Source organism: Nelumbo nucifera, chromosome 1 (genome assembly GCF_055504915.1).
Source record: "Nelumbo nucifera cultivar China Antique chromosome 1, China Antique-T2T, whole genome shotgun sequence".
Lineage (NCBI taxonomy): Eukaryota > Viridiplantae > Streptophyta > Magnoliopsida > Proteales > Nelumbonaceae > Nelumbo > Nelumbo nucifera.
Window position 1 is genome coordinate 208,866,505 of NC_142649.1, and position 17,154 is coordinate 208,883,658.

Below are 17,154 nucleotides of genomic sequence, written 5' to 3' on the forward strand. Positions count from 1 at the left end.
TGGGTAATCCCTCGATGAAGTCCATGGAGATGTTGGCCCAGATCTGTGTTGGGATCGAAAGGGGCTAAAGAAGGCCTGCCGGGTGCAGGTGTTCCCATTTATACTGTTGGCACATGGAGCAATTTTGGACAAAATCCCGAATAGAAGACTTCATACCTTGCCAATGGAAATCAGCCCGGACGCGGTGCAGCGTTTTCTGAATGCTCTCATGGGTGGAGTTATGGATGCTGGAGATGATGGAGGGAATCAAAGGGGAGTCTGGTGGGAGATGTACCCGACCCTTATACAGTACCAACCCGTCATGAAGGGACCAATTGGAGTTGGTGGCCCCGGACTGAACTTTCTATACAAGGAGCGACCATTCAGGTGATTGTGGTATTGCCTTCTTGATGTCGTCTAATAGAGAGATCCGGGGTTGGGAAATTCCACAGAAACATTGCGTCCTCATCGCATCTAGTCAAAGCATCAGCTGCGAGATTCAAGGATCCTGCCTTGTATTCCACCCGAAAATCGAACCCAAGCAGTTTGCTAACCCAATGCTGTCGAGGAGAAGTGGTGAGTCGTTGCTCCAACAAGTACTTGAGGCTGTAGTGGTCGGTTTTGACGACGAATGACTGCCCCCACAAGTACGGTCTCTAGTGCTGGACCGCTCTAGCTAGCCCGATTAGTTCGTGCTCATAGGCTGGAAGTTTTAAATGTCGGTCGGCCAGTTTGCGGCTGAAGAAGGCAATCGGGTGCCCTTGCCGCTGTAATATGGCCCCGATACCCATTCTGGAGGCATCACACTCGACTGTAAACTTGAGAGAGAAATTTGGTAGTTGCAGAACAGGGGTGGAGGATAGGGCATCTCTTAATGTCGCAAAAGATGTATCGGCTACGTCGTCCCACCGGAAGGAATTTTTCTTTAATAGGTTGGTTAATGGGGGGCAGCCAACAAACCATAAGTCTGCACAAATTTGTGGTAGTAACCTGTTAAACCTAGGGGATTGAGGCTTGAGCCATTCCTTGATAGCTTGAATTTTGGAACTGTCGACCATCACACCTTGCCCGTGGATGACGTGACCTAAATAAAGAACCTACCGCTCTCCGAAGGAGCACTTGGACCGTTTAAGGAAGAATTTGTGTTGGCGCAGGAGCTCGAAAACAGTTCGCAGATGGTGCACATGTTCTACCCATGATTTACTGTAAATGAGAATGTCGTCAAAGAATACTAAAACAAATTTGTGCAGATGGGACTGAAATACCTCGTTCATCAGAGACTGGAATGTGGATGGGGCGTTGGTGAGACCGAACAGCATGACTAAAAATTCAAAGTGACCGTGGTGGGTTTGAAAGGCAGTTTTCTCCACGTCTCTAGGAGCCATTCGGACCTGGAAATATCCGGACCTGGGGTCTAACTTGGAGAAGTACTGGGCACTGTGCAGCTCGTCTAACAGTTCGTCCACAATGGGAATAGGAAACTTATCCTTGACCGTCCGGCTATTGAGCTCCCTGTAGTCAACACAGAACCTCCAAATTCCATCCCGTTTTCCATGGTTGCTGTATGCGTCGTTTCTATCTGAAGCGCATTAACGTGTGCTGTTCTCACCTTTACCCTACAACCTTGCTAAGAGACATGCTTCCCATTCAAGTGGAATGTCATTGTTAGGGCGCTGAAGTCCCATAAAATAGGACCTAGGGTGATCAACCATTTGACCCCAAGAACAATATCGAAACCATCCAAGGAAAGTACGAATAAACAGCAGAGAATAGTTCCGAGTTGACCTGTATCTGAACGTCCTTATAGATTCCTGGACTATGAACCCTTTCACCATTTGCGATGGCTACCTGTAGTCGTGGCCGGAATTCCATTGGTAGTTTTAACTGAAGGGCAACTTGCTCACTTACGAAGTTGTGTGTGCTCTCTGAATCGATGAGTATGCGCTCCGGATTACCTGCTATCTGTGCCTGCAACTGCATGATCTGAGAGGTTTTTATTCCGGTGATTGCATGGAGAGAGATCTTCGGCTCGAATATGGCGGGTTCTTCTTCGTCCTCCTCTTGTTCATCCACTAAGAGGTAGAAAAGCCTCTTGCACCTATGTCCAGCCGAGTAGAGATCGTCGCAGTTGAAACATTGGCCCCTCACTCGGCGTTCTGCCATCTCGGCCCTAGTCAAACGCTTAATGGGGGGAGCCACTACGTTGCTCCCTACACTTGCCATCGATATGGAGATGTTGTTCGTGTGAGACCTCTGTTCCCGGCTGGTTGCAGAAGAAGGGGTTGCTGTCACTGATTTCGGGGGTGCCCATGAAGTCGGCGAACGTCCCATACTGAAGGTCCCGCGGCTGAGTTGCAGCTTGTGCTCGAATGCGCGGGCTAAGTTCATGGATGTAACAAGGTTGGGGGGATTCTGCATTTCCACGTCCACCCTCAGGGGTTCTACTAACCCGGCGGTGAACATGTCTACCTGCTGGTCCGGTCGAACTGAAGATGCCCTGGCAAGGAGGGTCTAGAACTGGCGCTGGTATTCTGCCACCATGTCGGTTTGTTTAAGGTTGATCAGCTCGCCTAAGGGGTTGCTTGTCAGTGGGGGCCCAAACCTAAGAAGGCAGTAGGATTTGAATTGGGTCCAACTGAGCCCGGGCTCTTCCTGTTCCAATCGATAGAACCAGAGTTGCGCTTCCTCCGTTAGGTGGAAGGCGGCTAGGCTTACCTTGTTTCGGTCGTCTGTCCGTTGATTTCGAAAAAACTGTTCGCACCGGTACAGCCATCCTAAGGGATCTTCGTTGCCGTTGTATGACGAGAATTCCAACCTGCTGTACTTGGGAATGACCGCGGCCCCTTGGTTGACGATCTGCTGCTCGCCGAAAGACTCCGACAGATCTAGTCGGCGGCCGCTAGAGGTTGTCGCCCCTTCTATGTTCCTCTCCTTGCTAGAAAGGAATAACTCCATCAGACGCCGTAGCTCCCTAACTTCGTCCTTGATTTCACGTACTTCCGAGCTGGTCTCAACGAGCCGGTGCTCGAGTTCGTGGACCTTGGACGGCAGCTGCTCCAGTTCACCCATGACGCCTTGCTCTGATACCAAATTGTTAAGGACCTGGGAATAGGATCTCGTCACGGGTCGGTCCACGGGAAAAACCTCCTATTTTCCTTTGTCCCTCCCTTTTCTTGGGGTACCTATCTTGGCGCCTTGGTGATTTGTTCAAGAGATCACCAACTCTCCTTACTCTCTTCTTGACTGAATATTCGATGCCTTTATTCAATAATAGTGGCTCATTAAATAAGAGATTACAAGAGTCCCGTTCTTAGGGAGACACTTTGCTGAATAGGGAGACCTCTAGCTTTATCTTGATAAGATAGGACTGATAAGATAAGATAAGTCTCTCTTAATCCTAATCTGATAAGATAAGTCTCTCTTAATCCTAATCTGATAAGATTGGGCAACCTAATAAGATAAGATAAGATAAGGTAATCTAATCCAATCTGCCGAACTGATAAGAATACTGTTGCTACCAAAATGGATAGGATGAGAACATTGGATCATTGTTGCTGCTGGCGGCGATGATGTTTCTTCCCAAGGAACGCGTCCATATCAGTGATGAACATTGGTATATTGTTATATCTTTCTTTGAAGTACATGATAATTTTCTCCATACCATATGTAACAACATAGATTGATGGCATTGGCTAAGATATGGGTTATGGGTGAAACCATGGTTTTTAAAACCGGATCGGGCAGGACGGTCGAGCTGGAAAAACCAGGAACCGGTCAAATGATCGGTTCCATTTTTCTCCAAAACCAGATATTTGCAAAAAAAATGTTGATTTGGTCAACAAACCATTAACCCAGGCGGTTGAACCATTTAAACCATTCAACGATTTTGACCGTCTTTTATTTTTTAAATTTTAAAATTTTTTTTGTTAGAACGGGCTGACCATTCTATCCAAGAACCGGACCCATAACCGATTCGTTCTCTAAGTTGGTTTTAAAAACTTTGGGTGAAACAAAACCAGTTGCCTGAATAGTTTCCGTGCCTAATGGTCATCAGACCGTCCGGGTCAATGATGATTTGAAAACCATGATATTAATTATCTTCAGATGAATTCCAACTCTTGGATATCCAAGATAAGCGTATATACCAATGCTGAAAATAAGTTTTCATTAAGATATTATTTCTTACCGGGTGTCCAATTGGGTGGCCATCTTTTTCTCCAGTAATGTAAATAGAAGCTTCCCCTAAAGAGGTACTAGATTCACATTGAGAAAACATGCAGTCTTTTACATAGTGTGTAGTATAATGGTTAACTCCAATGATATCCAGCTTGTTCACAAACTTCTTCTTATCCTCCAAAGAAAATGTTGGTAATCTAGAACCCAAAATTTGGCGCATTTCAGGAGTATAGTCACCATAAATTATGGGATCCAAGAACCTGTGATTCCATATTAGAAGAAAAATCGATGAGCATGAAAATCAAGCATTTGTTATCAATATTTATATTGAAAACGATTTTGAATTAGTTACCAGGCGGTGTCAAAGGCTAGAGCTCGTTGAACTGCGAAATTATCTGTTGGGGTATCTCTAAGTGGCTCGTACCAGGAGGAGCACATCACTATCCCAATCTTTCCTCATTGTTTGACGTTGTTTATAAAAATTACAATTTATTCATCACATAAGATTCCAAGAGAATTTCGTAAACAGTAAGAAGTATATTAAATGATTTCAGGTTAATGGTTCAACCATTTAGGCCAATGGGTCATTGTCCAAGTCAACTGTTTTATCTGTAATATATATAATAGTTTATAGGGTCTGATATCAAAATCAGAATAGACTATTCTGATTCTAACTATTTGGTTGAGTGGAATCAAAATCCTATTCCTATTCTTGTTGGAATAGCATTTCCTCATTTGAGAGAATGGTTATTTCATGAAATGAAATCACATTTCTTCTGATTCTAATTTCCATTCTCATTCCTGTCTGAACCAAACAGACTATGAATATAGATCATTCCGACTCTGATTCCAATTCTGACTGCAAACCGAATGGACCCTTAGATATTGACCCAAACTGGAACTGTAACTGGGCCATTGGGTCACCGATTGGACCGGCCGATCAAATATATATGGATTAAAAACACTGGCCACAAATGTTTTTATAATTGGGTAATGTTTATTTTATAAATATACCTGATATTTTTTCCTGTAGATAATGTTTTTACATTATGTGTAGCAATGAATGGCTCCAATGCAGAGTCCCCAAACCGACAATCACCAAAAGGGATTGGAACAATGGGAAGGTGGGTATTTTCCAAATAAGTAACCATATGTCACCATGATGTTTGGCTCATTGAATATGCTCCAATACTTCACTCTATCACCAAAAGCTTTGAAGCATACCTCCGCAAAATATCCAAAGTCTTGCCTAAACAATTTTTTTTTTTTTTTTTTAATCCAAGTAGAGGCATCAATTTGTTGTGCAAGCAAAGAAGAGAATGACAACAAATCAAACAAATTTACTAGCCAGCACAGATGTTCTAAGGCCCGTTTGTTTTTTGGTTTATTTAATCAGGTAAGTGTATTTATCCATATTCTTTTTATTTTCCATGTAAATAAGACAATGACTGTTTTAGCCATAAAAGTTCGTTATTAAAATGGACATTTTTGTCTTATATTCAAGTGCTGACAACTTTTCCCCAAGTGGGAAAGTTATTTTATCCAGCCACCTGGGTGATGGGTATCTCTTATCTGGGTAAGTGATACCCAGGTAATTTTCCCTAGTCCCCACATAAATCAGAAAATAGAACATGGGTTTCTTGATCAATGAGAACCAAAATCTATTGACCAACTTTCCCCCTCTCAAAATCCAAAAAACAAATGCTCCCTAAGTGAAATGTTGCATATTATTGCTAGTTTATTCTTGAATTCAGCGTTTTTAACAACAGCAACCAAGCCCACAAAATAGAAGAAAAGTATAAAATTAATGGAAGAGAGAAACTTATTGTATTTGTGCATTCAGCCATGCCCCATATCGGTCTTCAAGTTCTTGAGGGATGTCATAATGATTTAATGTAACAAATGGTTGTATCCCTGGTTCAATAACAAGATAGGAACTATTCTAATCAGTATTATGCCTGAATAGAGATGATATATCTGACCAAGAAATTAAAACCGTATTATGAATGTTTGTTTACGTAGGAGAGGGATTTGAATAGGAAAAAAAAAACCAAAAGGAATTACCCTTGAGCAAGAGGGCATTTATAAGTTTGTCATAAAATTCAATTCCTTCAGAATTAACCTCCCCAAATCTGCCTCCTGGTGTTAACACAGATTTAACTGTCAGTTCCATGTTGCTATGATCTCTACTGATAATTAACAAGGAGTTAAAATTAAGAATTCCACTAGAACTTACTTGGCAGGACCCTTGACCATGAAATAGAGAATCAGTAGGAATTCACTCCAAGTTGATGCATTAATTCTATATCTTCCTGTTTGAGATGAAAACATATAAGGAGATTAAATGAGAAGTCCTCTTATTTGATATGAAAACATATAAGAAAGAAAAATAGTTTCCATTGCTGACACAAGTGCTACTAATAAACTGATGTAAAAGATTAATGCAATCTAACACTCAATTATTAAATTTGGGGTTTAAGAGACACAATCAATATTTTCCCTTTTCTTTTTTTTTCTTTTTTTTTTTTGGTAAACCCTTGTTCCAATGTATTTTATTAGTTCAACAATGAAACAAATATATTTATTTTATTTTATTTTTACCATGTAACGGTGGTGGTGATCATCTGCCACATCTCCATTACTTCCATCCTTTATTTTGCCTGAATATAAGAAATGAAAATGAAAATGAGATGGATTTGAACCAGTTTCATTAATTTTTTTAATTTCCATCTCTACAATAATGACTACCCAATGAAGAATATATAATGGAAAAATAAATAAACTATAAGTAATTTCACCTGGTATGTGAGTGAACACATCCCAATTGCTGAGGCTTTTGTTTCCTTCTAAGTAGGCACCTTCAATCTGGGAAATAAAAAGCATAAAAAGGGCATGAAAATCTTTTCCTTGTGTAAAAAATAAAAAATAGAAAGAAAAAGAAAAAGTATCTCGAGATACAAAAGTCTTCATCTTGGAAGGATTTAGTTGATCTTTTCATTAAAGTCGTGTTTGGTTTGAAAGAAAAATAGGGAAAGGAAGGAAAAGGTTGAATTAACATGAAAAGGTCCAAGTATTTCGGCCTTGATTTAGGGAGACAATGGGTCTGGTTGGGTACGGAGATTCCTACATGCTTAACCCGAATAAGCCAACCCACCACATCCAAATTAACATGGCTTAACCTAGCCAAACTGAAACCCAGAAATAAACACCCAGTAGCTGGATCAGGCAGAGAATGCCATGAATGGCATTACCTGATAAGAAGATGTAGCAGTTCCAAAAAGGAACGATTGAGGAAACTGGCTACGATCCAAAACACAACTGATGAATCTTAACAGATGAAGAAACAAAACAAATGCCAAGACTGTCTTCATGTTTAATGTTTTCTGGTAACAGATAAGTGTGAGGTGTAGTCTCTCGCCTCTGTTCGATGCTTTTCCTGATAAGTTTCTGGGGTTTATATAGAAGAAAGGATTTGGAAAATTTCAGCTTCCATGCGTATTGGTATATACAAGTTACAGAGAATCTCCATGCATGCACGTCTGTTAACCTCTCAATCCGTTCCTCTGGCCAAAAAAATTAACTTGTTCAAAACAACGTTTTCCATACATATCTTGAATTTGTGTGATCAGTTTTAAAACCCAGAAAAATCCACACACGTTTTCTCAAAAATCATTTCACCTGTAGCAATAAACAACTAGAATCTTATTATGATCAAACCATAGCATTGCATCTACAGCTTCTGTTATGATCTGACTTTTACTGTTTATCTGTTTAATTTATTTATATATATACTAAACACAGTAGTCTAGAATTTTTTTTCTTTTTTAAATTTTTTATTTTTTTATTCCATGTCATCTGTGAAACAACCAATGAAATGTTCTCCTTCCCCACCTAAAATTTCTCCTAAACTACCTCCCCCACTATCCCCCACTTTCTCCTAAATTATCTCTAACTCCTATTTATCTCCTAAATTATCTCTAATTTAATAGAGAGTTTCTCTCTTAAATTATCTCTAATTCCTATTCACTCTTTCCCCCACTTTTTATTTAGCAATTATTTAGTATTAATAAATAAAAGAGTTGTTTAATAATAATTAACTTACTAAACTTAATTGACTTAATTAGGAATATATTAATATAATGATGAATAGAGAAAATGCAGAAAAGTAACTAAATACTTAACTTGCTAAAACTTAATTAACTTAACTAGGAATATATTATATGTTAATAAAATTAGAAATTAAGATAAATAAGTAATGAATAATATAAAATAAATTAGTAATATATATGTCACACACATTATTGTATTCAACTCTACAAGGAAATTCTTGTTCCTTGGTTGTGTTCAGTACCCTAGTGTGTTGTATTTTCAATGTTTGCAGTTGAGATTCCGAAATTCCATATAGGCGTGGCGTAGGTGTTTTGACTTTTAAGTTACAAAATTTTTAGGGTTATGTGCGTTGAGGGTAGTTGGATAGATTTAAGTGCCAACATTATTTGTATAACTTGTTGCTAGGGTATGTGCCTTGAGGGTGATACCGTCGTCGACAGGGAGCTGGCAGATCTTGATCCTGGTGGGATTCACAGCCGGGGCTTTGTTAAGCTCCAACACGAAATCCCTGTAATACCTAACATTTTTGCGGACGGATGCGTCCAGTGGACTGGCGGAGCCACCACAGACCCATTCTAGAGGATGTTGTCATACCCAATTACACCCCAAACCTTCATCAGCCTCTTGTGGTAGTTGAGATAGTTGTCCTTGTCCGTGTCCACAAATATGGAATCGAACGTCCCAATGATACTTTCCCTGTAAATTCATTCATATTCACAAAGCTCAAATATCAATAAATCCACTATCTGTTGTTGATTTAACAATTAAAGGAATCAAGACTCAGAGATGGATGGTGGTGAGTTAATAAGGAAGAAAGGATTAGTTACTTAACTTACGTCTAAGATCATTTGGTCGAGAATAGGTAGCGCAGGGCCTTCCCGGAATTCGATCTTGGAGTTCAAACTAGTACTACTGTGGACACCCAAACCCCAATACAGATACAGAAAAAGAATGTACCGAGTTACATAGAAAATGATAAAAATTTGCGTCAAAATCAAATAAAGTCGATAAAAAAACCCTTGTAATAAGTTACATAGAAAATGATAGAAAAATAGCAAAACAAAAACCTTGCTTGTCTGTCCCGGTGATATTTTCCCAAATAAGTGGACAAATGTGTTGCATATTGTGGTACTTTCAGTACCAATCCAAGGGACCTCGGCAGGCATGAGGAGCGACCTCCCTCGAGAACTTGTCGACCTGACTGAGATCTAAGTGGCGACTTGCGAGATGTGCTCTTTGACCTTTTATGTGGGCACCCCATCATTCTCAGGTCCTCCAGAAGTCAACTCCCATACCGAATGTTCCGAAGGAAGGCACAAAAGCCTAGTCAGCTTGCGAAACTACCTTTGAGGATTTTGGACCGGTCAGCTACGTCTTCCCAAAGATCTCGGATGTGGAGCATGGAGCTCATGCCAAACATTGCCTTTATGAAGGTCTCATTTCCAACTTCAGAAGGTATGTGCGATTTACCTCTCACAACTCTCTAACTCTCTCACTTTATAGCCCTTAATACACTCATCGCTGACTTAAGCATCGGAGTGCCCAACCGGGAAAGCATCTTGGACACTCTGATCTCTCTCTTCTTGTAGCTCGACCAGGCGACTTACTCAGTTCGGCATCCAAGCTGTCTGCCAGCAGGGAACGTCAAATTGCACATCATCAATTGGTGTCGTCCGTGGGAATGCTACACAAAGCCAAGTTCTCACATTTCTCTAATCCTAAGTTCAATGGAATCCCCAAGCAACAATGTCTTCAACAATGTTAATAGAAATGCACGTTTTGATGATGCTATCACAAGGGGGCAGAATCTGAACGGCCAACCCAGGCAAGCTTCAGAGATCTGGCCTAGATAGTCTCTCAACCCTAATTGCAATGTCACATTACATATCAAGCCCTTCATGGCTCCTGTGAGAGTTGGCAACCAGCTGATTGTGGAGCCAGCCTCATAGGTCGAACCTTTCATGCTTCCTGTGAGAGTCGGTGACCCATAGATAGTAGAGCTGCCCTCTCGGGTTGACCCCCCCCTGGCTCTCATAGGAATGGATGACCAGCAATTCCAGGAGCATGTGCAACACATGTGCGGCATTGACCTATGAACACAGTCTTGGGAGGGTGCCCCCACGATGGCATAGATGCAGCTGCAATTCATGCCCAACTCCCATATGCTTTAAATGCACCCACAACCTCAGTATGACTTATAAGCTTGTAGGGTGAGCATAGTTTCGACTTGGTCAAGCCGAACTCTGCTTCTAGCACTTCGACTAAGGCACACCCGAACTGATCTTAAAGGACATCGACATTTCATGGCCGACATGATAAATAAAAAAAGGGGGAAATGCGAGGAAAGCAAGATTTCAGAACTTCCATTTATGGGAGAATTCCCTACAATTAAAAAAAATAGAAGATAGGTCGCAACAAATTCAAATTCTATCGAGCCCACAGGCCTAACGTATATGGAAAGACAGATCCTCTGTTAATTTTCATTCTCGTTGCTACCCTCACGATCATACTCATCGAGTTGTCCTCATCTAGAGTAGTTAACTCTTGCTCGACCTCTTGAGTTAGATCGTTCGAAACCGACCTAAGCGAGATAGAGCCAAAGTCAAGTTCCAGGTACAAGCGTCGAAGAAAGCGGTGCACAGCTTGAAGCCCCTCTCCAGAGAAGGTATTGATGCTTCAATTTTCTCTTGTTCGAACTCCGAAGATTGGCGAAAGTGCTCAGCAACAGCAACTAGGGGTGGATTCGAGCCAAGATGAGCCGAATAGTAGGACGCTCGAGCTCGACTTGCGAAGGTAGTACATGGCTCAAACTTGAGCTCAAGCTCAATTTGAGCTAGAACCTTGAGAAAAAATGTTTTATAAAAATAAATATATATATATGTATATATATAATATTTTTTATTTAATATTTAAAAAATTAAGAATTATAATAATTATTATTATATATACAAATAATATATATATATATATAATATTTTTATATTATTATTATTATTATTATTATGAAGCTATTCGAGCTCGGCTTGTGAGCCTCATGAGCCGAGCTCGAGTAGCTCATGAAGGGCTTGGCTCGTGGCCACCCCTAGCAGCAACTTCGGCTCGGTGAATATTGTCAGAGTACCTGGCCCACTGTTCCTAGAGCTCGCTATTCAGACTGGCAATCGTCCCCCTTTCTTCTTCTAGCTCGTGGTTCATACTCGTTCTAAGGGAACAAAACCACTACTAGTCCTCCTTGGCATTGAGACAAGCTGCTTCTAGTTGAGATTGGAGGGTCTTCTATGTTGGCCCTCATCTCGTAGGACTCATGCCTTGAGGCGGTGACCTGATACAACATGACTTGACCCAGTGAGTTGATCAACGAACAGAAAAACAACTTGGTAAGGGATAAAAAAGCAGTGAAGCAAGTTTTTTGTAAGGATGTATACCTGCATGGCATTCTGAATGATCAGTGCATCGACTTCAGAGGGATCAAGCTCATGGTATACACAAACGTCTTCAGGAAGATGCCCCTTTCCATATGAAGTGCCACGTATGGGTCATGAATTCGATCGGTGATCAAGCAATTGACTCGGGGAACGAACGGAGGGATTTCCAGGCCGTAAGGAGTCATTGCTTCCTTGAAGTGGGATGCATTTGCCGATTGTACTAGAGCAATGTAAGCAGGGCCGGCTTGAATCGGGTCATCACCCTCCTTTCGGTCAACTGTAGCATGGCGATCTTCCACTGACTTCTCTTCGACATTGCGGCTAGACTCACCAACCGCCCTCCTCTTCTTCTTAGATGGCTTTCGTGTTGCATTTATGATCGAAGAAAAGCTAATCATCTTTGTGATAAAAAAAAAACTCAACTGAGGGACAAAGGGCAAGAAACAAAATTTGAAGGTAATGAAAATAGTGCGACCTACCTATAGGGCTAAGGCCGACCTTGATGAGCAACAATTCATCTAGGAACTAGGGGTGAGCAAAAAAAAATGAAAAACCGAACCGATCGAAACTGAACTGAAAAATCGGTTAACTGAACCGGTCGGTTTGGTTTCGGTTAACCATTTAAAAAAACCGGCGGTTAACTGAACTGACCAATATATATATATATATATTTATATAATATTATATATATATATTATATTACATTTTTATTTTTCAAATAGGTTCAACAGTAGGTTCGGCGACTGAGAAGAGGCTTTCAATTTTTGCCTCTCTTTGAACCAATTAAAACTTTCGGCGGAGTGCTAGAGTGCCACTGCTAGTCACTCTCTTTAAAACTCTGCAAGTCTGCCACCAGACACTCTTCAAAACTCGAAACCACTCAAGCTTTTTTCTCTTCTCAACTTCTTTCACTCTATCTTTTCTTTTGTCTCTCTAGTCTCTCCCTTCTCTTCTCAAACTACCGCGCGGCCTACGCCAACCACCAGCACCAAGCGGCAATGTCGGCCGCTGCCTTGCCAGTGGGCAGTGGTTTTGAAGCATCTGAGATCCTTCTCTCTCTCTCTCTCTCTCTCTCTCTCTCTCTCCTCTCCTCTCTACGGCTCCGCTAGTAATCACCAACACCAACTAGTCCGACATCGACAACAACCACCACCACCAACCAGTCCAACATCAACAACAACCACTGACAATTTTAGGGTCTTTTTTTATATTTAAGTGCATAAAAAACCAAAAAACTGAACTACGGTTAACCGGTCCATCAGCCAGTTAACTGATTGCATCGGTCCGATTTCGGTTTGGATATTTAAAAAACTAATTAGGTTAGTTCGGTTTGAAAAAAATATGAGCACCCCTACTAGGAACTCGTCGACCAAGGAGAGTCGTTCAATGAGGAGTCTAAAGTCATTCAGTAACTCCTCATCGAACTCAACTTCGTACCTTCTTGGTTCAGCCCTCCAGGTCATCGACATTGGCCAACCTTCATCATGTCTTAGAAAGAAGAACTTTGTCTTCCAATTCACGATTTTAGATGGAAAACCGCCCAGAAGCTTAAACCCAGACCAGTAGCTAATGTAGAAACAGTAAGGCTCATTGGGAAACATCTTTATATTGCATAGCCCCAAGAAGATATCTATATATAAGGGGAAACCAAGGTGATAGCTAAGAGAAATGGTGCCTACAATGGTCCTGGTTAAGTTCGGGTGCAGTTGACCTAGTGCCAAACCATAGTGATGGAGGATTTCACAAACAAACGGATGAAAGGGAAAGCAAAGCCCGATAACGAGGGCTTCCTTGAAGACACAGGCCTCGGTTTGTCCATGGCTCCACGGATATTTCCCATCCTCAGGCTGGATACAATTCAAGTTATTAGGGATCTGATAGGTGGTAACCAGATCCACTATCTCCTCGTAGGACAGCTTGGAAGGCCCAAAACCTATTATAGACGAGGCCTGTTAAGAGGTCGAGGCCCCTCTATGGGAACCTCTTCGTTCTTGAGACGAGGACCCTCCTCTGCTTGAGCATTTGGGTAACACTCCCTCTCCAATCCGCTAGACATGACTAAGAGGAAAAAGAGGCTCATCGATGAGAAGAGGAAAAAGACGGGTTGCTGGAAGCTGCCACCGCCGAGCCGAAGATCGTCAAAGCTCCACCAATCTTTGCCCCAACGTAAATCCAAAATCGGATAGAAAAATGGGGCCCTTGAGGGTCCCCTAAATTTATAGATAGAAGCATGAACTACCGATGGACCAGATTTTCCCAATCCAATGGCACAAGAGGAAGCATGTGTTTGAAATTTTAAAGGTTGTGCACACCGTAATTTTATATTTTGAAAGCGCCCTGTTTTGAATTGTGAAAAGCCACACCCAATTTCAAGTGCGTGCCTATTTTAGACTAGAAATGTTGTTTTCGCACCAATAATAGCTCAACAGGTCGGACAACCCAAGCGGACTGACTCGACTGACATCCAGAGCAGGTCACCTCGGGCCTCATATTCAAACAAGCTACACCCTTCACCGAACTGGCCTCGGCTCGAGTGTGGGGGGCAACTGATGAGGGGTGATTTGGCCCTCCGCTGACCTAATGACATGTGGCATCTGTCTTCGCTGCTTGACACCTCAATGCCACACGGATAGTTGCGTATCTCACCAAGTCAAGGAGATGCACCCCAACATCAGTCCAAGGCACCTCATACACAACTTGGGCACCTCAGTAGGGCGGCTAGCAACACCTCATCTAGGGCCGACATGTGGTACCTTGTCATTACCGGTCCAAGGGACACTTGGCGTGAGGAGCGACCTCCCTCAAGGACTTTCCGACCTAACTGAGGTCCAAGTGGCAACCTGTGAGGCATGCTCGCCGACCTCCGGAAGTCAATTCCCGCACCGAATGATCCAGAGGAAGACACAAAAGCCTAGTTTGCATGCGAAACTACCTCCGAGGACTTTAGACCGATCAGCCACGTCTTCTCGGAGATCTTGGACATGGAGCGTGGAGCTCACGCCAAACAATGCCTATATAAAGGTCTCACTTCCAACTTCAAAATGTATGTGCGATTTAGCTCTCACAGCTCTCTAGCTCTCTCGCTTTAAAGCTCTCAATACACTTATCTCTGACTTAAGCATCGAAGTGTCTATACTGGGAAAGCATCTCGGACACTCTGATCTCTCTTTTCTTACAACTCGACCAGGTGATCTACTTAGTTTGACATCCGAACTATTTGCCAGTAGAGAGCGTCAGATCGCGCATCATCAATTCTCTATGCGTGGATGGAATGAATGTGATGCAGTTTGTGCAAGCGATTCATAATTCAAAGAAACTCAAAAGGAGGAAGAACTGAATCATGATATATTACATCTGGCGAGAGTCCTGCTTCTATTGATTTATTTGCAGAGAAGAATCAAAAAGCTCAGGTGGGTGGCGCTTCTGATGGGAGGAGAAACGATTGGAGAGAAAAACGATGGAGAGGAGAGGAGAGAAGAGAAGAGGAGGGTTTAATGCCTGCATACTACTTCGCTGATTTCAGCTTGTGCAAGGCTCTGATATAATTTTCAATCGATTTCAGTATTCCGACGTCATATTCCACTTATCAGTACAACGGGGAGAATTGGTCTGTTAGGGCACAGAGTGGTGAACAATGATTCCCACTTGCAGAGGAAAGCTATTATCATTGAAGGCATTTTCGTCATTTCATTCGGTTTTAAAAAACGTGAGGGGTAATTTTATCATTGACGTCCATTAACGGAAGGTATCAAATTGTCACGTTTTAAAAATTCGGATAATGAATTATGGTTATTTTAAAATTCGAAAGCCAAATTAATATTAGATCCAGAATTTTTCTTAAATTATAATACATTATCTAGCGTGTCAAAACGTTCTTGATTTTCAATGAAATAGTTGCAACTAATACACCACGATACCAAACATACCCTTAATGGTCAACTGATGTGACTGATCGAAGGCAGCATGGTGTATTAATTTATTTCTTCCAAAACGTCATACACAATTTTCTATAAAATAAACTAAAACTCCTCCATGCGCCAGATTCTATAATCACGCCCAATAAAATAATAGGTTATTTAGATTCCAATTTGTTTGACAAGTGCATTAGCATTAGCCAAATAATTTATAAACTAGTGGACGTGGATCCACATTTAAATTATTATTTAATAACTTTCTTGACTCAACACTATTTAATACAAATATGTGGAGACACTACCAGGGGCGCTTGCCCCAGGCCCCCAGCTTTGTTTAGCCACTTGGAAGATGAATTCAGTGAAAGCGAGTGATGTTTCTTTTGATTACAACTCTTAATATTGGACTTTGAGGGGATTCCTATTAATACAGACTAAAGTATTGTATTTATATATGTGGATTCTAATTCAGCCTCAAATCATAGTGCTCTCATGATTCTTGGTACTTTGTTTTCCTTTTGGTGAGTGAGTTCAAAAGTGGAATATGCATCACAATTCATAAATGAAGTGCCCATTGAGTCAGTAACTGCCTAAATTGGTCCACAACACTAGTCCAAACCTTCATCACTACATCTATGGTGAAAATATAGGGTTAACTGGGGCCCAACTCCTTAGGAACTGGTTTTACAATTCAAGGACTGATAAGAGTATGCCGTCTATGAGTAGTATTCTACAATTGTAATTTGCAGCTGAATAGAAATAAAGGGGATTTTGTGTCAAGAAACGATTACCATGAAAGGTGTGTTTCTAATGAGGGTTTGAGACTTGAACAAAGAAAGAAAAAAACAATGATTGTCTAAAATGTATCCCAGGTAACACAACCAGTCGAATTCATCTATTCTTAAAGATGGAGGCAATTCCATTAAACAAAGCTTAACCAATTACTAGCCTTAATTTAGTGAAATTTCAATATCCACCATTGCAGAATGAGAGAAGACCTCTGCTTTTTCCAAGGAGCATAGTCTGTCCATCATCTCCCTGATTACAACATTCTATTCTTTCACTGTCCATATCTTGCTATTATCAATGCCAAGACACCAAGACAGGGACCTAACAACATTCCATGTTCACATTCTATTAGAATTATATTCCTCTTTATCTTCTGCAGTTTTGTAATGGGGTCATTCCCCAATGGTCTCTCTCTCTCTCTCTGGTGAGGAAGGCTGACATGTGAAGCAGATTTGCTTTTGGATGCAAATTGAGAGGACACAAAAAAAGATTCTAATCCAAGTAGATCACAAATCATATTCCATGTTCACATTCTACTCATAGAAGGTTCCATCCATATAAAATCCCCCAACTGGAAGTTGATCATCTGGAATCACAAGATCATCTCTAATCAAGCATATATGTATGGGTCTTCCCCCTGGACCAACATCCAAACACTTCTCATCTACCACTTGAGTCCTCGTGAAAATGAAGAAATTTAAGTATGGAACTACAGCTACCCAAGAGCCTTTGCCCTTTAGCCTTATGATATAAAGCCAGCAAAA

At 41.3% G+C, this 17,154-nt stretch overlaps 1 long non-coding RNA gene across 1 annotated transcript; it reads right to left on the reverse strand.

Annotated features, from left to right (window-relative positions):
• Positions 1-5,981: 5,981 nt before the first annotated feature.
• On the reverse strand, positions 5,982-6,475 carry LOC104585647 (uncharacterized). Its single transcript, XR_016075929.1, has 3 exons — positions 6,392-6,475; positions 6,220-6,294; positions 5,982-6,069 (listed from the first exon to the last, which is right to left on the reverse strand). It is a non-coding gene; the product is annotated as an uncharacterized LOC104585647 (long non-coding RNA).
• Positions 6,476-17,154: the final 10,679 nt, after the last annotated feature.